The sequence below is a fragment of the Tupaia chinensis genome, unplaced genomic scaffold (assembly GCF_000334495.1).
Source record: "Tupaia chinensis unplaced genomic scaffold, TupChi_1.0 Scaffold000388_1, whole genome shotgun sequence".
In the NCBI taxonomy this organism is placed as follows: Eukaryota; Metazoa; Chordata; class Mammalia; order Scandentia; family Tupaiidae; genus Tupaia; species Tupaia belangeri.
Genome location: NW_006159890.1, coordinates 3151348 through 3176281, shown reverse-complemented (window position 1 = coordinate 3176281; position 24934 = coordinate 3151348). Strand labels below are relative to the sequence as shown.

At 37.4% G+C, this 24934-nt stretch overlaps 1 pseudogene; it reads right to left on the bottom strand.

Moving 5' to 3' along the window:
* Nucleotides 1-3045: 3045 nt before the first annotated feature.
* Nucleotides 3046-23892, bottom strand: LOC102498777 (solute carrier family 35 member C2 pseudogene; annotated as a pseudogene).
* Nucleotides 23893-24934: the final 1042 nt, after the last annotated feature.

The window sequence follows — 24934 nt, the reverse complement described above, 5'->3', positions numbered from 1 at the left end:
AGAGATAGAAAACTAAAAATCACTCCATCGGGGGGTGACCATGCCACAGTCTCTTTTCTTCTTTTATCCTCTCAGGATTTTGGGTATCCGCTCACGTGCACTTTGTGTGAGTTTGAAACCACCAAGTCTGGTACTCAAATCATGGTCGGCCTTGTGAGAGTCCAGTGATGTAATCATTACACCATCTGCTGATCCCAATCTCATTGTTTTTTATGGGTCGGTTCAGGCTTTATATTTCTTCCTCGTTCAATCTTGGTAAATTATAAATGTACAGAAATTTGTCCATCGCATCTAGGTCTTCTTGTTTGATGGTGTATATTTGTTCATAGTATTCTCTCATGATCTTTTGTATTTCAGTTTTATATGTTATTACACTGCCTGTTTTGTTGCTGATTTATCTTATTTTTTTCTGGAGTAATCTATTGTAGCTAATGGTGTAAGAGTATGTCAATTTTATTTTCTTAAAGAAAATAAACTTTCAGTTTCATGTATTTCCTGTGTAGTTATTTTAATGTCTATTTCATTTTTCTGCCAAAATAGTTATTATTTATTTTTGCCTGGTGTTTTTGTTTGTTGTTGTTGTTGTTTTTCCAGTTTCTTGATATGTGCCATTAAGTTTTCTATTTTCCTCCTTTCTTTTTAATTTTTTTTCTTGTAGGGCCTAATTGCTATGAACTTTCCTCTTACTACTGCTTTTGCTGTGTCTCATAGATTATAAAAACTCATGTGCTCATTGTCATTGGTTTCAATTAATCTTTTGATTTTAGTATTAATTTCTTTGGAGGCTTCTACATCAGTCATTCAGGGGTAGATTGTTTAGTTTCCATGTATTTGTGTATTTTTGAGTTTTTTTCCCTGTGGTTAATTTCATGTTTCATTCATTGTGCTCGGAGAAGATGCTGGATGTAGTTTCTATGCTTTTGAATTTATAAAGACTTGTTTTATGCCCTATCAAGTGGTCAATGTTCAAAAGTATTCCATGCAAGGGTGAAAAAAAATGTGTATTTTGTGGTTATTGGGTGAAAAGTTCTATATACGTCTGTGAAGTCTGTTTGATTTATGGTATGGTTTAGCTCCTGTATTACTTTGCTTATTTTTTTTGTCAAGATGATCTGTCCAGAGGAGACTGGGGTATTGAGATCTCCAATGACTGGGAAAGCTTCCATCTAGAAATCAAAGGGTGTATTAAAGAGCCTGTGAGCTCATCACAAGCCTGCCATCATGTTGGAGCTTTAAGAGAGAACTCCTTTAGGGAAACCCAGACAGAAGTGTGGAGTCGCATCACTACCTTGGGACTCTGAAAGAGCCAAGGACAGAGGAGAACGGAGGAGAAGGGATTGCAGTCTAGCCATTCCTCTGGAAGTCTTCTTTTTTACTTTTCTTCTTTCTTTTCTCTGATGAGACACCTGCCCTACAACAAATGAAAAGATAAGAAAAAGACTTAATTTTAAAAAGTCTGATAGCTTAGAATACAGCCAGCAAAGTTATAGTTACCTAATAAGTGTTTTTGTGGCACAATGGAAGTATCACTTTTATTTTGGGTATTAGAACCTAGTGGTCAGAGCATATATTTTGCAGTTGCAAATACTGTGACTCTGCCGCTTTTTAGTTATATGATCCTCCTGAGCTTTAATTTTCACATTTAAAAATGGACATAATAATAATAGTTACTCCCCCTACAGGGTTGAGAACTCATGGTGATAATCAATATATACACTGAGGTCAGTGTCGAGCTAATGTAATACATGTGCCATTTTTATAATTTCCTGTTATGTACTTTTCTCTTTATTCATTTTAATGTTATTAACTGAAATGAACATCCTCAGGTTAATATTTACAGCCACTATAATAATATCTCATTTTTATAGTATTTCAAAATGTATAAAAGTATTTTTATGTATAATATTTCATTTGATATCTTTCAAACTCTGCTAAGAAGAAAGACAGAATAACCAAAATGTTGATCTAGGTTTTCCTTCCTACATCATTCTGAAGATGCTTGCTCTATCAAGACACTGGAAAGGGAAGCATAGAAAAGATATTCAGACTGAAGACTCAAATTCAGAGCACAAATTGACATAGACTCAGTAATTAATTATTTTCTAATCTAGTTCTGGTGGCTTAGCATTATCAAATTGGATGGCAAATTTCTGTTGTGCCTAGCACAAAGAAGAGATGCTACTGACAACGAATTCCACCCTTCATGGTGATGTGCTTTTGGAAAGCCAAGAGCCACATGAATGTGATGTTGCTTCAACAGGAGAACTCAAAATATTATTTTATTTTATTTTTTCACTTCTATAACATTTAATGTTACCAGAATTGACTCAATCTTCAAAATGTGTTTGGGAAACTATCCCCATTTCACAGACGAAAAAAACTATGGCACAGAGAAGTAATTTGCTCAATCACACAGCCAGTAAGTGACAAATTTAGGCTGTGACAACATGTTGACTCCCGAACATGGAACATGGTACTCCATAAATAATTCATCTTCTTGTTCTTGCCTGCAGAAGAGGACGTTGCAGCTCACACAGGAGCCTGGCTTATGAGCACTCATTTGAAGAAGGCCCCAGTTGGGGAAAGAAGAGGAGAGGATGGGCCACGTGGGACACACCCCCCCCCCAGCTCTCCTATCTCCAGGCAACACAAAGTGGCCAGTGGACCATAAACCATTTATTTCCAAACTGTAAATAAATCTGCTCTCAGAGAAAGTCACTGTTTGGGTGGATGATGCAGGCTCAGTCTCTCCATGTCCTCTTCCTAGCTGCTCTACTGCACTAACCAGCACCCTTATGAAGCCACTATGTCTTGCAATTAGACTGGGTGATCTAATAACCTGACATGGCAAACAGTCTCTCCTCCTGCTGCAATCTCAGCAGAGTTGGGGCCCCAGGCTGACCTGGGGCTTACTCAGCTCCCATCTGAGCAAGCTGTGAAGGGGAGTGTGTGAGCCACCAGCCTGACTTGGCCCTACCATGTAGTAATACCAGGGGGCTCCCAGGCCACTGTGCCCCAGCTGCCCTGAAGGGCCATCCACCCCTGTCATGTTGCAGCAGCACAACTCCCACACTGCTGGTCACTGCTGTCCTGGGCCTTAAAGTACTTCTCCTCATTGTCATCATCCTCTTATTGGCTGATCTGGAACAGCAGCTCCAGGTCCAGGCTGGAGCCCATCCCTTTCAAGGGTTTTGGGCCTCACCTCTGGGGTGCAGGGCTTTGAGGGTGACATGCAGGGATATTCCAGAGAGACGGAGGGCAAAGCCAAGCCATTTCAGGAGGCTGATCTGATCGCCCAGCAGATGAACTGCCAACAGCAAAGTGCAGACTTTCTTAAAGGTGCCAGCTGTGGAGAGAGTGAGGCTGGAGGTCCTGGAGACTAGGAGGAACTCAGAGAAACCCAAACCAAAGGTGAGAGTCCCTCCAAGGAAGTGGTTCCCAAGGATTCAAGGAGCAACCTTGCATTCTGGAAATGGAAGATTTTCTCATATGTGGACAAATGGACACCTTCAAACACAGCAAAGAAAGGGAAGAGCTCCAGGAACATGAGTGGTTGCAAGTGGGACATGGTATTGATTCTGGAGGCTGAGTTCAGCCTTCTGCAAGAGCTTCTGGGTAGGGTCCAACAAATGCCACTGATGAAGGAAGTCCCCAGCACCAAGGTGAAGCCCTCCATGTTGAACTGCGTGGATTTGCAGATGAACAGGAAGAGGCCCCCAGTGATGAGGAGGAACACCAGGACCAGGCAGCACGAGTGAGATGGTGAAGTAGAGGAAGCTCCAATTGGACAAGCTCATGTGTCATTGCTAGTGCTGAGGGAGCCACTCTCCTGAGGTTGTCTGTCCAGCTCAGCACCACATGTACCCTGAAGATGGAGCACTGAACCAGCATCTGGGAGAACACAGAGAAGAGGAAAATGACTGCCAGGTGGAGCATCGTCATGAAGAGGGGGATATGGAAGCTCTTGGTAAGCTGTTTGTTGTAGATGATGCCTATGAAGAAGCAGTAGTAGAGAAGGACCAGCCCCATGGTCAACATTGCTTTCCACACAAAGGCACCTCCAGGGCACCCCTGCCCATCTGTGGGGCTGTCACCCTGCTCCTATTAGCAGGGCAGGTGCCACTCTCGAAGATAGCCATGAAAGAGTTGGTTTGAACTGTAACTTTCAACAAGAAGGTCTCCTGGCTGGAGTTCTCTTCGCTGCCATGATTTGGAATGGTTAATAAAGTCCCTGGTAGAGTCCTCGCCTAATTGGCTAGTGACCTGAGCTTTCTTGCTTTCCCTTTCTCTCTCTGTCTCTGTCTGATCTAATTAAGAAATAATAACAACAGATGAAATTAAATAAATAATTCTTTAAAAATATTTTCTTTAATATATTTGCCTAGATCATTTTAATTAAGAATAGAGACTTTTTAAATTTGCCCATTTTTAGGGCAAAACATTTCAGTTTGTTTACCTATATAACATAATAATTAAAGTCAATCCTGAAACTCTAAAAATGTTATGGTAAACTGCAATTACAGACATATGGATACATATGACAGAAGGATTCATACGTTTAGTAATAGAAAAAGCTAAGTACTTGAATAAATTCTATTCCTGTAGATATGATGGATGTACCTGGAGACAGACATATGTGCTATATTCCTGGGGGCAGGTGCTACCTCAGAGTACCTATGAGGTCCTTACTGAGTATGTCCTAAGGGAGTCTGATAAACATTCTCATTTAAAAAAAAATTTTATTCTATTTATCTTATTGTTTTCTGTTATGTTTTTCCCCAATTCTTGGTTCCTTTTATAGTTTGCTGCTGAACATTATTCCTTTGTATATGCTCATATTAAAGACTGCTTAAGCCTTTTACATCTTTTTTCCCCTTCAGTTTTGCCATAAGGTACATCTGCTCACCAGAGAGAGACAGCAAGAGAGGGAAAGTAAGAAATCACCCCCCAGGGGGGATGGCCATCCCACAGTCCTCTTTCCTCTCCATTCTCATCTCAGGAATTTGGGCACACATGCATGTATGTCCAACATGATTCTCCATCCACTGGGTCTAGGACTTGAACTGTGCAGTCAATCATATGGGACCTAGATGCCTTAACCTCCATGCTACCTGCTGGCCCTACCTTTACCTGTAGATAAATAACCCAGATATAAAACAAATTATCATAATTCTTTTAAGGTATACTAAAATATCTGCTGTATTAGAGAGCTGTTTTACTCAGGAGTATAAGAGTATATTTTTGCTCTTACTCTATGCAGCCATGCCTGTGGATATAATTTCCTTTGGAGTTAGAACTAGGTAGGACATGTTAACCAGTAAGTAGATCAGTGCCATGAGGGTAAGTGCAGTAATCACACATTGGGTATATTTTTTTACAGGGTTTTCAGCTCTCTTGAAAAAAGAAAAAAGCTATTAATGTAAATGACATATTAAATAACCATTGTTAGTGGCTTCACTATAACATGTAACTAGAAAAAGAAATGAATATGCAAACAAGAGCTCATTTCAACATTTTTTTTGAATGTTTACTTTGTTCCTAGTGAATTATTGATCCTAGCAGAATCAGAATCATGTTAAACTCTGGCATTTATGGCTGTGTTCTTCAGATAGTCAACATGAGCCTCTTGGGTGGGAAGAGAACAGATCAGAAACCCTGAACTCTACACCAGAACCAGAGTTAATGTTCCCCTTCCTTGTGGCCAACACAGTACAATTGTAACTGTGTTAATGAAAGGTTAGAATAGCTGATCTGTGCATATGATCACAAAATTTCAGGACATCAGGAATCTTGCTTTTTTCCACTTCTTGGATTTAGTCTGCAGACTAGTTAACTTTAAATTAAACTCGTATATTGCCAAAACCTAACCTGACACAGGTACTAAACTATTTGGATAATACAAAATTATGAACACATCACACAACTCCTTCAAAATAATTCATATATATTAAAGAGTAAAATGTAAAAGGTAAGTCTCTTAAAGATTTAAAGAAAAAAAGTATAGATATATATTCATCTAACTCCTGAGATGGGAAAAGACTTTAAAAAACATGAAAACAATGACAAAATAAAAGATTAATAGTTTGATACAATGGATATTGAAATTGTAGTCTTAAAAATCTCATAAACAAAATTAAAATGTAAAGAACAAACAGGAAACTATTGCTGCCATCCTTCAGGGAAAATATACAATAGTCATGAATATTTGCAAATTCTTCCCTCTTACTAGTGATTAAAAAAAGTGAGATGTAACTCTGAGATTTTTCTCAACAAATTGTAGTGGCAAAAGAATGAGAAAAGTATCATAATGCCAGGAACCAGCAGTTAGTGTAATGGCTATATCGTTGGACTCCCACGTAGTCGACCACGGTTCGCGTCCCGGACCCGGTAGATTAAAACTCACACCGGGCGCGTGTGCGTGCATGCCCAAGATCCCAAGAGAAGAATGGAGGAGAAGGGATTGCAGTGTGACCATCCCCCCTGGGGGGTGATTTCTCCTTTCTGTCTCTATGTCTCTCTCTCTCTGTCTGGCGAGCACATGCGCCCTATAGCGAAAATCTCTCCAAAAAAAAAAAAAAAGTATCATAATGCCAACGGTAGTGACTTCAATTCACACTAATAGGTATATTTGTGGAGCCTTCTGTAAAGCAATTTGATGATATTCCTTAAGACATTCTTAAATATTTATATCCTTCTTAAGTAATTCTTATCTAAGGTTTTTTTCTAATAAAGCAACTGGAAATCCAACAAAGATTTATGTTGAAAGATGCTGATTGCAGCAATAAATATAAAATTTAAAAGAGAAAACCTAGAAAAAATTACAGGATTCAACAATGAGATAATGGTTAAATAATGTTAAATATTCATATAACAGAATACTATGTTTTCACTAAAAACATTTATATTTAATTCTATTAATAAATTCCCATTATGTACTTTAAGTAAAATCAAGTCAAAGATTATATTTAGAGTATGATTCCTACATGCACATTCAGGATAGTTTTGTTACAGGTAATCTTTATTTTAGTTCATATTTTCTGTTGAAAATGTTTTCCCCGATTATGGTTTATTACTTAGGAAGCATAGACTGCTGAAATATTCATTCAACAATGGATATTAAAATTGTAGTCTTTTCTTACTGTGGAGTCTTTAAACTGCTCTAGTTTTATGTACACATACTTTAATTGTAAACACCTGGAAAAAAATTCCACTCACCACAACTAGAAAGCCATGCTATAGTTTGAATATGTCCCCCAAAATTCATGTGTTGGAACTTGATTGTATTTAATTGTATGTAAAGATATTAAGTGAAATCTTAATTCCTTCATGTTTCCCAGTGCAAGGCCTGCTGGGTGATGATCGGTTCGAAGTGATTGCGTTATGGAGACAGTAGTCTCATGACCAGATAAATGTTGTCTTCTGTGACCCAGTGAGTTCTAGCTCTCCTGAGACGGGGTTTGTTCTCACAAGAGCTGGCTGTTATAAAAGAGCGATCAGCCAGGGGCTGCTCCTGCCAGCCTCTGTGCTTCCATAGGCCATGCTGTAGATCTAGGACGCTGGACTCTAGTCACCAGAATCATGACTTTGTAAATTCAAAATTATCCTATTTACAAAAACACTCAGGCTCAGATATTTCTGTTAGCAACTCAGTAAAGAGACTAAGACAGAGCCTACATACTCTAGTTACAGTGTACTGATGGAGACCCTCGCATTGAGTGAGGAGTATTTTAACACCCCTTCAGGAGAAACAAATGTTCTAGTGCCCATTATCATACTGAATATGAAAACTGTCCCATGGAATACGTTCTCCTTCATTTTCTTAAACTTGAAAGTTAGTTTTAAAAGTCAACATAAATTCCCAGTTTATTTTTACTTTGTTTCTAAAAGTTTTCACACAAATTTGATTTCTTTCCTTTCTTAAATATATTTTGTTACAGTATCTAACCTAATTTTTAAAAAAAGAACTGAGTTAATTGAGCTAGTTTCTAAAATCTTAATATTAGAATTTAAAAATTTTGTTGTGATGACGCTCAGGGAATGAATGTTAAGTAATTAAAACAATGTTTCAGGAGAATAAAAACAGTAAAACTGTTCATATCAAAATAAAAAAAACCCGCATATTTGATGACTGCAGTAAGCTATATAGCCCCAGGTATTACTTTGTAATATGTTCATTGTACTCACTGAGGTTTATGCCTAAAGTCAGACTTGGGTTCATGAATAGGTATATATCAGCTGTGCTAGCTATTGGAAATATTTAGACTAATTAAGTTCATTAGCAAATCAATTAAATGGGGAGGGGAAAGGCATAGAAAGCAACCATGGATACCAGAGACAATGTGGGAGGAGGGCGGGACATGGCAGAGGGTGAGGGACAGGGAATCAAGGATGGCAAAACAAAAAAACAAAGTATACAAGACATAAGAAATGGAAAATTATTTGCTGATAACATGTATGTTGATGTGCTTGATTGAGCCAATATACAGTGTATTTTGGATGGAAAATTCATTTGTATGTTGTAATGATGTATAGTGAATTAATGTAAAAAATAAATAAATTTAAAGAAAAAAATAAGAGATTTGCAAAAAATGTAGCACAATGACACTCTTCTAAATATTTTTAAAAATATAATTTTTTTCCACCAAAAAAAAAATTTAAAAATTTCTTACATATTCAGTATTTGAAAAGTTATGCACAAACAAATTAGACACAGCTAATTGACACTGAGGGCTGAAAAAAAGTGTCAGGCTTCTTGTATAGAAACGTACCCTCATTAATGCTAAATCCTATACAAGTAATTTTTAAAGTTTGTACCATGAAAAAGTTTGTATAGAGCAAGAACATTGGGCTTGAATCACATATCAGTAGATTTTTTTTTTTTTTGGAGAGATTTTCGCTAGAGGACCCGTGTGCTCGCCAGACAGACAGAGAGAGACAGAGACAGAAAGCGAGAAATCACCCCCCAGGGGGGATGGTCACGCCGCAATCCCTTCTCCTCCATTCTCCTCTCGGGATCTTGGGCACGCATGCACATGCGCCCGGCGTGAGTTTTAAGCCACGGGTCCGGGACACGAACTGCGGTCGACTACGTGGGAGTCCAGTGACATAGCCATTATACTAACTGCTGGTTCCCATATCGGCAGATCTTTGAGTCACATATACATGTGCCACTTACTAGCAAATCTGTGTCCTTCTTCTTAGTGGTTTACAGTCTCAACATTTAAATTATGAGTCTGGGGGCCAGCAGATGGCAAAATGGTTATGTCACTGGACTCCCATGAAGTTGACTGTGGTTTGAGTCCTGGACCCGGCGTATTAAAACTCACATCATGCATGTGTGTGCGCGTGCCTAAAATCCCAAGAGGAGAATGGAGGAGGAAATGGACTGTGGTGTGGCCATTCCTCTGGGGGTGTAATTTCTCACCTTCTATCTCTCTGTCTCTGTCTCTCCAGTGAGTGCACATGCTCTATGGCAAAAATCTCTCTTAAAAAATAAATAGGGGCTGGCAGGTGGCATGGTGATTAAAGGTGCTGGATTCCCACATGGCTGACTATGATTCCAGCCCCGGACCTGGCGGCTTGCTTTCTCACTTTGCCTTTCTCTCTCTTTCTCTGTCTCTCTCTGGTAAAATAAAAAAATGATAATAAGGAATGGAATTAAATAAATAAATAATTCTTACAATAAATAAATAAATAAATAAATAAACAAATAAATGTTGTCTTTTAATCCGTATCTTGTATATGTGTGTGTTTAATAAGAGATTTTTGCTACAGGGTATGTGTGCTCACTGGAGACACACACACACACACAGACAGAAAGCAAGAAATCAACCCCCAGGAAATATGGCCATGCTGCAATCTCTTTTTCTCCATTCTCCTCTCGGGATCTCAGGCACACATGTACAAGTGCCTGGTGTTAAGTTTTAAGTTCTCAGGTCCGGGACTCTAATGGCAGTCGGCTATGTGGGAGTCCAGTGACTTATCCATTATGCCATCTGCTGGCCCCTTGTGTGTTTTCTAATAAGATTGCATGAAGCAGTTTATCTATAAAGAAAATACTACTAAAAACTTTCTAGTAATGTGTTGAACGTAAATTAAGTTTCTGTGAGTATTATTTTCATAGTTTGTTTGTTCTGGTTACTATCTACATTGTATACAGTGTGCTTCAGCTTCTTTAAGGTGCTTTGAAAGCATTTTGTAGGCAGTTGAAAACCAAACTTGATTTCTGATGAGCACATCAGCTAGTGCACATGTGTTGGGTATTACATTTCCTCTGTGAATACGCTCATATGGGCATGATTTATCTTGTCTACATGAAAAGTACTTGTGTATTTGCAGCTGCTGATTGTGGAGGGCACACTTTGAGCATCCGCTTTGTGCTGGCACTCTGCTAATAAGTGCATGCACAGGGATGACTGAGGCATGGTCTGGGTGCTGTCTCCTGTTGTAACTCTGGACCAGCTCAGGGTACACAGTATGCCTCAGTGAACATGGTGACTAATTATTATCCTCTTAAAGTTCTTGTCTAGAGAAGTCATATGCAAATCCAAACATTTTATATACCAATTGTAAGCTTTAATAATAGTAGCTAAAATTTAAATGGCATCTTCTATGTTCAGTCACCTGTGTTTAACACTAACTCATTAATTCAAATCAGCTACCTTGTGAGTTAGTACAGACAAATTAGGAATTCAAGATTTAACAAAGTAGAGGCCATCAGATGGTGTAGTGGTTATGATGCTGGAACCCACATGACTGACTGCCGTTTGAGATTTTTCACTTTCCCTCTCACTGTGTCTGTCTCGCTTTCTTTCCAGCAAGTGCACATACTGTAAGGCAAAAACCTCTAAAAAAAAGAAAAAGAAAAGATATAACAAAGTAATTTTCCAAGGTCATGGGAACATATAAGAAATACATATTTGGTCTCTGCCCTGGTTCTTGGGACAGAGCTCCTAAAACCCTTAGAATTTCCTGAATGATAGGATTGAAAGGGGTGTTATTCGTAATAAGCAACTTTTAGTCATGCCTTAGTGTACGCTAGTGAAGTGACTCTTGGAGGATAGGAGCTCATTGCTTGTGGAACCTACCATGGGAGTAGAGGGTTAGATATTTTAGCTCTACTTCCAGGGAGTAAAGAAGTACAGGAGACTGAATCAGTTTTCCATGATCAATGGTTTAATCATTCATGTCTCCTTCATAAGGCTTTCAAAGAACATGTTAGCTGAGGCTGGCAGGTGGCATGGTGGGTAAGGGGACTGGACTTCCATGTGGCTGGCTGCGGTTGGAGTCCCAGATGTGGCAGCTTGCTTTCTCTCTCTCTCCCTCTCTGATCAAATTAAATAAAGTTAAATAAAATAGTTCTTTTTTATTTTATTTAACTTTAGTTATTTATACTTTAAAAAAAAATTTTAATTTGACCAGAGTGTGTGTGTGGGGGGGTAGAGCAAGCGAGAGAGAGAAAGTGAGAAAGCAAGCCACCAGGTTCAGAACTCAAACCATAGTCGCCCATGTGGGAACCCAGTGCCTTTAACCACCACACCATCTGCTAGCCCCTCTTTTTTTTTTTTTTAAAAAAAAAAAAAAAAAAAATAGAACACATAAACCTAAAAAAAAAAAAGGTTCAGGGACTGGCAGATACCATAATGGTTATGTCTCTGACTGCCATGTAGTTGACCATGGTTGGAATCCTGGATCCAGTAGCTTCAGACTCACACCAGGTGCATATGCATGCGTGCCCAAGATCCCAAGAGGAGAATGGAGGAGAAGGGATTGTCGTTAACACCCCCATCCTGGGGCGGGGCGGGGGGATTTCTCTCTTTTTTTTTCTTTCTGGCAAGTACACTTACCCTATACCAGAAATCTCTCTCTAAAAAAAAGAAAAAAGAAAAAGAAAAGAAAAAGAAGGTTGAGGCAAAGCAAGGGTTACCGGATCCAGTGGGCTTGCCTCTTCGGGACACAAACCAATAATGCAGCTGAACTATTTGTCTGGATAGGAAGGCTTTATTGGTTATACAAGGACAATCGTTCCCAAAGTGGTATGTCTCCCCAGGTGAAAGGAGTTGACATTTATATTAGAGGCAAGAGTCTAGAGGCTAAGATCGTGCTATGTATAGGCAGAGTCTCTCTAGCACATATGCAGAAGTCAGTCATACTTCCTCATACATCTCATGTATATCCCATGCTATGCAAATGAAGCTTTAGTATCTCCTGGGACAGAGACTTTAGTATTAACATGAGTGAAGCTCAGCAGAGTTCAGCAAAGGTCAGCAAAGGTTGGGGTCTTTGGTTTTATATTCAGTCATAACTGGTTTTAGTGTGATTATAGCTGCATGCCTCTTCGTGGAATGTGTTGTTCCTGAAACACCACTTGGTTTTGTGTCAAGTTTCTTGCTTAACTGTGCATGTAAAGCATAATATTTTATTTGGGCCAAGGGTAAGATGACTGCATATAAAATCCAAGTTAACCTGGATAACGTGTGCCAGTGTGTGATAAATTTCAGGATGATTTTTATTTTATTTTATTTTATTTTATTTTATTTCAATTTCTTTTATACATTCAATCACATGTCACTTAACTTGTAAAGTGAATATTCCAACATGTATACATTTCTCACCAGTCCAGTTGAGAATACTATACACATTATCTTCAACAGATAATACCCATTTCTTTATCCCATAAATGCCTTGCCTCTCTATTTTTCTCCTTAATGTCTTTCCTCAGACAGTCCTCTTTTCCCAATCCTGTTCCCACTCTGTATGTGGTATTTATAACCATTTTCTATGTTCCTACATCCTCTAGTTATTCAGTTTCAGCCATAGAGTGCAGACACTTGGTATATATTAAGTGGAGACATACAATGTTTCTCCTTCATTGTCTGCCTTGCTTACTTACTCAGCAGTAAATCTTTCATATTCATCCACTGTCTGTCAAAAACTATGGTCTTGTTTTTTTTATGGCTGAGGAGTATTCCATAAAGTATATGTGCCACACTTTTTCAATTTATTCCTCTGTTTGTGGGCATTTGGGTTAGTTCCATGTCTTAGCAATTGTGAATAATGCCTCAATAAACATTAATGTGCAAGCACTTTTCCAACTGAGGATTCTTCTGTCCTTTGGGTAGATACCAAACAGTGGGATTGCTGGATCATATAGTAGTTCTATTTGTAGACCTTTTGGGCATCTCCATATTGTTCTCCACAGTGTCTGGACCAATCTACATTTCTACCAGCCGTGTTGCTTTCACCACACCCCTGCCAGAACTTATCATTTTTTAAAAAAATCTGACTGGTCTTAGGGAGGAATTGTGTTCTGAAGATCTCTAGACATGTTACTGCAGTTAAAATCAGAGCTACTTGGGCATAGACTACAGTTGTTTTTCCTCTATTTTCCTTTCACATGAAAAGTCTTATTTTCTGCTCAACCTATGATAAATTTTGGAACTAGAATCCTCATTAAAGAATTGAACTATAGTTGACCCTAAGCAACATGGGTTTGAATTACGTAGGTACACTTACATATGGATTTAAAAAATAAATACTGTAAATTTATTTTCCTTAGGGTTTTAATACCATTTTCTCTCCTATAGCTTATTTTATTGTAAGAATTCAATTAAAATGCACATAACGTAGAAAATATGTATTAACTGACTATTTATGTTTTTGACAAGGTTCCTAGTCAATAGTAGGCTGTTAATGACTAAATTTTGGGGTAATCACAACTTATACATGGATTTTTGACTGTGTATAAGTCATCACCTCTAACCCCTGCATTGTTCAAGGATCAACTGCATATGATTAGTATGTGGTATTTAGATTCTAAAATTCTTTTTTTTTTTTTTTTTGTGGAGAGAAATTTTTCCGATGAGGCATGTGTGCTTGTCAGAGAGACAGAGAGAGACAGAAAGCAAGAGATCACCCCCCAAGGGGCATGGCCACACAGCAATCCCTGCTCCACTCTCCTCCTGGGATCTTGGGTACGCATGCACATGTGTTTGGCATGAGTTTGAAGCCACCAGGTCAAGGACTTGAACCACAATCAGCCATGTGAGAGTCCAGTGATGTAACCACTATGCCATCTGCTGGCCCCTTGATTCTAAAATTCTATAAGCTTTTTCTTTTGCTATTTCTTCCTCCACTTTTTATGATAACTATAATAAGACACAATTATTAAGATAAGTGAAAAATAAGTAAAGGTCACTTGCAATTAAATATTGAAAATTAAACTGCATTAATATGAGAAAGAAATTTATTAGTTATTTATATAATGTTTATAAATATTAAAATTTGTTTCTTTGATTTTCTTAATCACTTTAAAGTAAATATTAGTAAAATTTTAATTTCCTAAAACTGGAACGTTAAGTTAAATTTTAAAACTCAACTTGATAAATATATACTTATTGCCTAATACATGAAATGTCTTAAAATATTAAACATTTTTTCAGTATAAATTTTTTTTAAGGTTTTTACCATAGGGTGCGTGTGCTTGCTGAAGAGAGTCAGAGAGACAGTGAGAGGAAAAGTGAGAAATTACCCCCTTCACCCCTCCACAGGGGATGGCCATGTTGCAATTGCTCCTCCTTCATTTTCTTCCAGGGACTTTGGGTATGCACACACATGTGGCTGGTGTGATTTTTAACCTGCCAGGTCCGGGACTCAGACAGTGGCCAGCCATGTAGGAGTCTAGTACCTTAACCACTACACCACATGCTAGCCCCCTTTTCAGTATAATTTTTTAAAATTTAATTTATTTTACATTCATTTACTGTACATCATCACAGCATACACAATGACATTCCTCACCCAGAATATGCTGTATATTGGCTTAATCAATAATATTACTATACATGTTATAATCAACAAATGATTTTTCCTTTCTTTTTTCTTATATATTTTGCATCCCTCCCCCCAACCTTGATTTTCTACTGCTCACCCTCTGCCATTTCCCACTGTCCTCCCACACTGCCTCTAGTATCTCCAGTTGTTTTCCATACCTCTTTTTTTTTTTCACATTTTACTGATGCACAAAAAACCTTAATTAAATACTTTCAATAGCAAGTTGAGCTGATATATACATATCTGTGAAAACATGTCTGACTTTAAGCAAAACCTCAGTTAGTAGAATGAACATAATATAAAGTAGCTGCTAGCTGAGGTTATATAGCTTACTGTGGTCATTAAATAGGTATTTTTAAATGTTTTTCTTAATTTCAAGAGAAGTGATTTTAATTTTAATAAATTACTAAAATAAGTTATTAATAATTTATTAAAATTAAAATCACAAAATATTGAGAGAAATTTACTTAAGACTTAAAGCCAGGAAAAAGTTTAGGATCTATTCAAATAGTTGATAGATGAACCTATCAACAGCTCAAGAAAAGACAAAAATACCTTAAATCTGGAAAACAAAGCATAGGAGAAAGTCATTAATATTTTAGTCAAAAGTCATAAAGTCTATTTCACCAGTTCAGTCTCATGTAATGAATCTCTCTTCTGTTGTGGTCTGATCTTTCTGTTTAAATTCTGGAAGGTAACATTCAACTCCAGACTTGTCCCTACCATTAAGTTAGTCATTTTCTTGGTTGGTTTTTGGACTGTTGTTTCTGTATGTCTGTCTTTAGTTTTGCTGGTATAGCACTCCCTTCAGGACTTCTTGGAGAGCTGTACTGGTGTTGTTTTGTTTACCTGAGAATATTTTTGTCTTTTCTTCCCATATGAAGGATAATTTTGTCGGGAATAGAATTCTTGATTGAAATTGTTTTTCACTCAACACTGAATATATTTTCCTATTCTTTCCTTGCTCACATTGTTTCTGATGAGAAGTCTGCTGTTAGCCTGATGGGATATTCTTTGTAAGTAACTTGATGTTTTTCTCTTGCTACTTTTAAAATCTTGTCTTTTGTCTGTGGTTTTGGTTAATCTGGCTATGATGTTCCTTGGAGAAGAGCTTCTTGGGTTAATTCTAGGTGGGATCCTTTGTATTTCTTGGGTTCAGATATTTGAATGCCTCTCTAGAGTTTGGAAAGTTTTTTTCCAGGATTTCATGGAATAGATTATCAATGCCTTTAACAGTTTTTTTTTTTTTCACCTTCTGGGATTCTGATTATCTGTATATATGGAGATTTAATGGTATCTAATATTCCTCATATATTATTTTCATTTCATTGGATTATTTTCTTAGTCTTTTTGGAGAATTTTTCTGAGACAGAGGTTCTGTCTTCTACATCTGAGATTCAATCTTCTGCATGATCTAATCTGCTTTTAATAATTTCAAGGGAAGTTTTGATTTCCTGTATTATAGCCAGCCCTCACCTCTTAACAGTTTCATTTGATTCTTTGTTATGGTTTGTGTTTCCTCTTTAAATTCATGCAAGAACTTCCACACCTCTGGAACTCATTGACTCTTTTCTTCTGCACCTTCTGGAGTTTATTGTCTCTTTTCTCTTGCTTCTCTGCTTTGTTGCTATGAATATTCTAAATTTTTTCTCTGACATTTCCAAGAGCTCCATTGTACTGTCTGTGCATGAGGAATTGTCCTTTTCCCTCGGGGAAGAGATACTTTCTTTTATATATATATATATTTCTTGTGCCTCTGCAGTGGTTTCTGGTCCTCTGATGAATGACATGTTTCTTCCTAATTTCTTAAAGTTAAATCTTCATGTTCAGAGGCATATAGGAGGAGATAATCTACAATCTCTCTGCAGTTCTGTTTTTCTCCCTTTGTGCAGCAGTTTTGGTGGGAATTGAGGATCATTCTGACCCAATCTGGTCACTCTTGGGTCTGGAGGGTAAAGTCTGAGCAGAAATTTTTTGGTTGTCTTAGCCCCTGAAAGAGATTGCTAACAGCTCAAATCCTTTCAGTATAAATTTTAAGAATGTGTTATTTGACTACATTTGAACTAGTCTATGGTCTAAGTGATTATCTATGCCCCCCTTCCCAAATTTTTATGTTGATACTCTAATCTCCAAGGTGGTGCCTTAAGGAGGTGGGGTACTAGGAAGATGATTAGGTCATGAGAGCAAAGCTGTCATAAGTAGAATCCATGCCCTTGTAAAAGCCTGAGGGCCAGCGTATGGTGTGGTGGTTCAGGTGGCTGTATCACGCATGGCCAACTGCATGGTTCAAATCCTGGACCCTGGTATATTCCAATTTCTAGAACAGAGTTCAACATTCCAAAACTACTACTTAGGGCTGAGTTGCTTGTTGGTTATTTCAGGACATTATTGAATCAGATACAAAAGTGGTGAGATGCTGATCTCTATATGAGGACCTGAAGAAAAGCCTGGGGCTACTGTAGTCTCTAGACTGTTTGCATTGATCCTTAAATCACCTCATCTGTTTATTTCTGTATTTCATGTAAACACTTTATGTACTATAATGTTGTGTTTGACAAGCTGGGAAACTCAGACTGCCCAGGGGATAGATGATTAAGCTAAGCTTAGTAGAGAATGTAAAAAAGATAAAATGCCAAGGTTTACAGAACCAGTTTGAAACAAGTAAAGGGGTAAAACAAAGTACCTTGTTGTGTTATCGATCTTTGCTTCTTCCAGGAATCACTCCTACTACTCTAGACTCATTGAGCCATGGTGCCAGGGACAGTCTCAAGGACCCACTAATTCCCATGCAAACACCATTTTGTTAGGAAGTGGAAAAGGTGGCAAGAGGTGGAGGTTTGTGCTCAGTATTACACAGTGTCCTCCTAAATGAAAAAGAAAGACGTGAAAGACCAGTTTAATTATAAAATTTCATATGGTCAAAAAAGAAGTCCTGACATTAGTAAGTAAAGACTTTTTTAATGGGTTATTGCAGTAGAGAGGAGATTATTGCAGTGGCAAGATGTTCCAAGTCTAAGTCAGAAACTTCTCAGGGAAGGGATGGGTAGGCAAAGCTTCTATATACAGAGACTATGGGAGGATGGTAAGGAAAGAGGAAGGAGGGTGCTGAAAACTCCTGAAGGTGACGGGGCAGAGAGATCTTGAAACGTAAAGAACCTAGTCAAATATTGCAAGTAACAAGAGAGTTGAGGCAAGAAATGCTTGTAATCAGATATGTGGGTTCAGGGGAGAAAGTCTGAGCCTGAGATGGTATAAGTAGTGAATTCACACAGAGTTTAGGGTTAAACCAATCCCGTCATTTCAAGAAAAATATGTAATCAGCCCTGTTAATTTCAAGACACTAGTACTCTTAGGCAATGTCTACCTTTGCTGTTAGTGTTTAACCAGTAATATTTTGGGAAAAAATGTTAATGTGTGATGTATCTAACAAAGGAATTTAGCTCTTGGTACATTTTCATAATATCACTGTTTAGTTAACAAAGTCTGTTTAAGGTTTAACTGTTGTGTTGGCTAGTTAGAATATATAATAAGTACAAGTTTAGGGGTTGTATTACTAAAAGGTCAGTTAACTTGAAGTGTATTTGAAAATTCTATCTAGAGACTACACTATCTTTTTTTCTTTTCTTATTTCTTCTTATTATTATTATTTAGTTTTTGCTATAGGGCCTGTGCACTTGCCAATGAGAGACAGAGACAGAAGACAAGTGAGAAATTACCCTCCCAGGGGGGATGGTCACACTACGATCTCCTCTCTTCCATTCTCCTCTTGGGATTTTGAACATACACACAGTGTGTTTTTCAAGCCACTGGGTCTGTGACTTGAACTGCAGAGCTGGCCTTGTGGGATCCAGCTACCTTAACCCCCACACCATCTGCTAACCTGAGGCCAGACTGTATTTCTGATCTTAGCTGGACTTCTCGTAAATGTTTTCTTGGTCATAAAACAGACTAGAGATGTACTTACACAGCAAATGCTTTTTTGTGTATTTACTCTATTCCAGTTATCTAACTAGGAGTTACAAATAAAGAGTAGAGTAAACATTTTCTGTATAAAAGAATCTCCTTGAGGGCTGGCAGGTGTCATGGTGGTTGGGGTGTTGGACTCCCACATGGCCAACCACAGTTCAAGTCCCAGACCTAGTGACTTGCTTTCTTACTTTCCCTTTCTCTCTCCCTCTGTCTTGCTCTGGTCAAATTCAAAAATAATGATAATTAATAAAATTAAATAAATAATTCTTTTTAAAAAAGGATCTCCCATTTAAGTGAACCAAGAGTTACAATATTATGTAGTTATAACATGTATGTAAGTACCACAGACATATCTGATGCCCCTCTCATCTTCGAAACAGCTAGCTGGTTTGGTGCCAATTCTTGCTCTATTCCTTCTACATGGGAATTTGTGTCCTTGTCCTTTTATACTTGTACCAGCTCCCTTTTCTTCATCTAAGCTGTTGTTTCCTCAGTCCAAGACCTTACAGGTTTTTTGTTTGTTTGTTTGTTTTGCTTAAAATTTTATAATAGTATTTTTAAAAATTTTACTTTATTGAGAGAGACAGATACGCTGGATAGGATCTTGACATATGATGATGCTCCCCCAGGTAGCCTTTCTGCCAGCCATGATCACAGACCCATGCAGGCATGCCAGGCATGTGCAGTTCAACCTGGGATCTGAACTTGGGCCCCTGTCTCCTGTATTGCACAGAGGTACCCTACTGTTGTTCCATGATGGTTGGGCCTACAACAGTATTTTTTTTGCATCAAATAATATGCCTTTCTCACCAGATAGACTGCTGCACATATTACTAAAACCTCATATGTTTTTCATTTGCTTGAGGAACTTAAGTACATTGTAAATACAGAATGAGAAATCTTCAGTTTGACAAACCCTCTAGTTTTGCTAAAAGAAGAATTGCTGAATTCATGTATTCCTTTTTGTGCTATCCTTTCTTCAAGGAAAAGAACATGATGATAAAGAAATTTGGAATATATAAGGGAGTCTTCAAAAAGTTTACAGAAAGTACATATTATTTTTTTTAAAAAAAAGGCTATGCAAAGGATCCTGAGTAACTGCACATACGTCCATCATGTTTTAGCCTGACCTGGCCAGGGACTGGAACCATGGTTGCCGTGTGGGATCCAGCTTCTTTGAGCAGCGTATTACTTCCGTGCCACTGAGCCAGCCCTTTATTGTTCTTATGTTAGGCTTTCCCAACTTCCTCCTTCTTTTTTTTAAGGCCAGAGAACATGTATGTACAGGAACACATGAGAGAGAGAAGCACCACAATCCTCTTTCCTCCAGCTTTGAGCTCATCAAGGCCTTAGGCATACACACATCTGGCATATTTTTCAAGTCACCAGGGCTTCTTACAAATTTTATGTGCTATTTATTTATGAAATTAATTATGCACATATACTTAAAACATTTTTAAACATTATTTGCCTTTTATTTAGCACATTTTTTTAGGCTACTTCAGCTACCTCAATATCCTTGGTTAAACATGGCAGGAATTAAATGAACCAACAACAAAGATTTTTTGTTAATCACAATTTACATTTTTTTATGTAATCAAATTTGTTCATCTGTTTCTTTATGATCTCCTTTATCTATTTGACATGAGAGACCCTCAGGAAAATCCCCTATATTAGAATTGAGACTCCTTGATACCACTAGCTAATGACTTTTTTTCTCATAGAGAGCAGAATAAATTTTATTCAAAATTTAATAAACCCCTGGGTAAATTACTGAATAATATTTAATATCTGGTCTGAAGTTGGGATTTAGATCTTATTTTAATATCCAAATATATTTACACTATTTGCTAGGAAGTAGGTCATGCTAAATGAGAAAGATCCCCATCTCTTTTGAAAACAAGATTTTAATTCAAAGCATCTTTCCACCAACCCCATAAGTTATAAAACTTAGGACACATATGAAAAAAAAGTAATGAATTAAACAATGTCCTGAAGGAATTCATTTTTCTGCTATGATAATCAGAGTCTTGAGTTACTGAAATCATTTTTATTTAAGCCTTCCTATAAGATATATATAATGTATGTATATGCATACATGTACATATATGTGTAGTGTGTGTATAAATAGATACTTCTGTTAAAGACTAGACTCTGAATATTTGCCTTGACAAGTGTAAAATTTTCAGATGTGAAGTAGGTGTTCTGTAATACCTATTCACCCCATCTTATATTTATTATCGAGGAAATTATTTTGATATCTCATTTACAAATAGGCCTAGCTCATATGTAAGATATCATACTTCTTATTTTCTTCATTTTGACATATCATAACTATTTTGGCATGTTACTTCCATTTCAATTAAAGTTATTTCTCTATCTTATTATATACAATTATATCCAAATGAGTCTAGTCTGTTATTCCTTGCTCAAATGCTAATTTTTATTCTAATATGTATCTCTACCTCTCTCTCATTTGCCTTACTTCTTACACAGGATAACTTTTCTTTTTCAATTCATTTATTTGTGGACAGAGAGAGAAACGGGCAGTCTTGACAGGGTCTTATCATGCCACAATCCCCCTGCTACCCAGTCTTTTAGCTAGCCAGAATCATGGGTGCACATATGCACTCCATGTGTTTCAGGTTGACCCTAGATTTGAACCACAATCTTCCATGTGACCTCAGCATTGAGGAAGAGTTCCCTACTATCTGTGCCACCTCTCCTGAGCTACCTTTTAATATTCTTAAGTCAAGATCTCCAGTGATGTTCACATTAATAAAATGCAATGATTGAGCCAGAAGATGGCATGGAGGTAAAGTCAACTGGATCCCACATGAGTGACTGCATAGTTCAATTCATGAACCCAGTGGCTTGAAAGGCATGGTGGGTGAGTGTGTGTATGTGCCCAAAATCCCAAAAGGAGAATAGAGGAGAAGGGATCATGGTGTGACCATCTTCCATTGGGTGCTTTCTTACTTTCCCTTTCTTCTCTCTCTGTTTCTATTTGTCTCCAGTGAGTACATTCACTATATAGCAATAAATAAATTAATAACCCAATGATTGAATTTCAACCCTCATTTTACTTGACTGGTTAGTACATTTGTTTTGGATCAACCCTCCTTGATACATTTTCCTCACTTAACACACGATGCCACACTCACCATGTTTTCTTCTTACTTCATTTGTTGCTCATTCTCCATCTTTTTTTCCTCTCCCAACCGACAAACCATGAAAGTGCACTGGAACTTAGGCTTTGTACTTTTGTACTTTTTTCTTGCAAATCTCCTCCAGCTGCTCAGGTTAAATTAGTATTTATATACTCTCTACTTAGAAATTATATTTCTTGAAGTTGGTCCTCTTCCTTAAAATTCTGATTCATATATCCAGTTGTCTATTTTATACACCTAATTGGGTATCTGCTAGGTATTTCATGTTTAATGTATCCAAAATTGGTCTCTTTATCTTTTCCTGAAACCTGTTGCATTAGCAGACTTCCTATCTCAATTAATGGTAACAGAGCTCTTGCTATTATGTTGACCAAAAGCCTCAAAATGCTAATTGATGACTCTTCTAATATAACCCATATCTATTCAGTCAGGATATCATGTTTATTTTACCTTAGAAGTATATTCAGTTTCTGATTCTGTCTCATCCCTCCTACTGCTACTTCTTTGGTTCAAGCCACCACTGATTATCACTCTAATGGCTCCCAATTTGTTTCTTGTATTTCATTCTTGGTTTTCTATAATCTCTTTTCAATACAACAGCTAGTCATTTTTTTTTGTAACTTAAGATAGATCACATAATTCCAGACATCATCCTATTTCATTCAGTGTGATAGTCCAATGTCAGTCATGGACTAGCAGCCTTGCATAGCCTGTCTTCCACTTCTTTTTTGCTTCATCTCTGACCTCATCTCCTATCTCTCTTCCCCTGGATAACTTTGCACAGATCACAAAGAACTTTTTGTTAATATTTATTTTTTAAAGCTCTTGTTTCTTTATTTAGTAAGTTTTATTTATTATTATTTTTAATTTAACCAGAGAGAGACAGACACTGAGAGAGAGAGAGCAAGAGAGCAAGTTGCCAGGTCTGGGACTTGAATCATGATCAGCTAGGTGGGAGTCCAACACCTTAACAACCACGGCACCTGCCAGCCCCCAAGTTCTTGTTAATATTTGAATCCATAAGACATGATTGCAATTTAAGCCATGATGTTGCTCTTTCTGAAGGGTATTTACCCCAATATTTAATGGGTGGTTCCTTCCCTCATTTCAGATTCCTTCTCAAATGTCACTTAATCAGAAAACTTTCCTTGAACACCTATATAAAGCAACTTCACTAGAGTCTTTTTTCTTAATTTGCTCAATGTATATTTATAACAAGTATCATCCCTGAACATACTATATTTTGGGTTGTTGGGAAAATCATGATGCATTTTTGCATAGAAAAACAGAAAAAAAGTCATGACTTTCCTGACAACCTAATATTTGGTTATTTGCTGTCTATCTCCTATTATTCTATTAGAATACAAGCTTTATAAAAACAGGGACATTTTTCAAATTGTTTGCTGCTGCATCCTCAACTCCTGGAAGAGTGCCAGGCATATAAAAATTATTTACTGTATATTTGTGAGTAAACTAAGGCATGAAGAAAGAAAACAATAGATTTCAGAGAAATATATTTCCCAGCTGTATGAACCAGGATCTCCAGATACAAATGTGCAATGAATTAAATTCTTGTTTTAAACAATTATTTATTTTTATTTATTCCATTTATTATTATTTTTTAATTGGACTAGAGAGAGACAAACAGAGAGAAGGAAAGTGAGAAAGCAAGCCACCAGGTTCAGGACTCCAACGAGCAGTTGGCCATATGGGAATCCAGCCCCTTTAACCACCATGCCACCTGCTGGCCCTTTGAATTCTTTTAAAAATTCTTTTAATTTATTTTATATGTTCAATGACTTTACATCTGTGCTCTTGGAAGAATCAGAAAGCTCACCACTAAGAGCACTGTCATGCTCTCTTCTTTCTTCCTGTAGCCGAGCACAGTTCCAATTAAGGAAGAAAAGTACATGGCAGTCATCTTGTGTGAGTCATCCTCAAGCCTCAAACAGTCAAAATGCCTGAAGACAACAAAATGACCAGAGGAAATAATTTCTTAGAATGTCTTCTTTAGAATACCAGGTATAGAAAGGCTAAGTGATAGTCTCAGATGGCAACAAAGTTTTGCAAGCACCTCATGCTGCTGAGACACTAAAGCGATCAAAGATAAAGAACTTTGGGATCGAACGGTGACGAACTCTGTTCCACTTCTGGAAAGCTGTCTCCCATCCCTGCATGCCTGAGAGCCACCAGCAGAGCTACCGCTGGACAGGGACTCCTATCTGTTGGAGTGATTCTCTCACCGAGTTAATATTTCAATTACCTCTTTGGAAGACAGAAAGGTCCCTGCACCTATTATACTACTAAGTAAAAGCTCCGATTTCAGGAAAATACACAATTGTCTTTGGGAGGTTGGTGGACTCCCTCTTTAGTTTTAATAATTTTCAAGAGGTCATTAGTCAGGATAATTTTTTTTTTCTGGCTTTCAAAAGATCTCACATATGTGAAGAGAAGTGCCGAGGATTGTTTTTTAACTATTATGTATGAGGAGGTTTTCCTCTTGTTTAACAATTAACATCTCTTGTAGACAGCTTAACAGTTAATAGACACAAGATCTCTGCTCTAGATATGTTTTGTTACTAATTATTTATATGTCTCTCTACAAACAACCTGTCCATGTGAGGTCTTTGTTGCACTTGGAAAGTGTGGAAATTAGATAACTCCTGGCTCTCTCTGTGCTTCAATTGTTACTCATTTTATTAAACTAATATCATTTTACTCAGGGTTTTCTGTTTTTCAGAAATACTTAGGTATATATGTTTTAAATTGTTTTAGAATTATTTATTTAATTTTATTTATTATTATTTTTGCTATAGGGCATGTGGACTCACTAAAGAGAAACAGAGAGAGAAAGAGAGAGAGAAAAGGAGGAAACAAATCACCAGGTCCAGGACTCCAACGTGGCTGGCCGTGTGGGAGTCTAGTACCTCAGCTCATACCACCTGCTGGCCCCAGTTAATCTA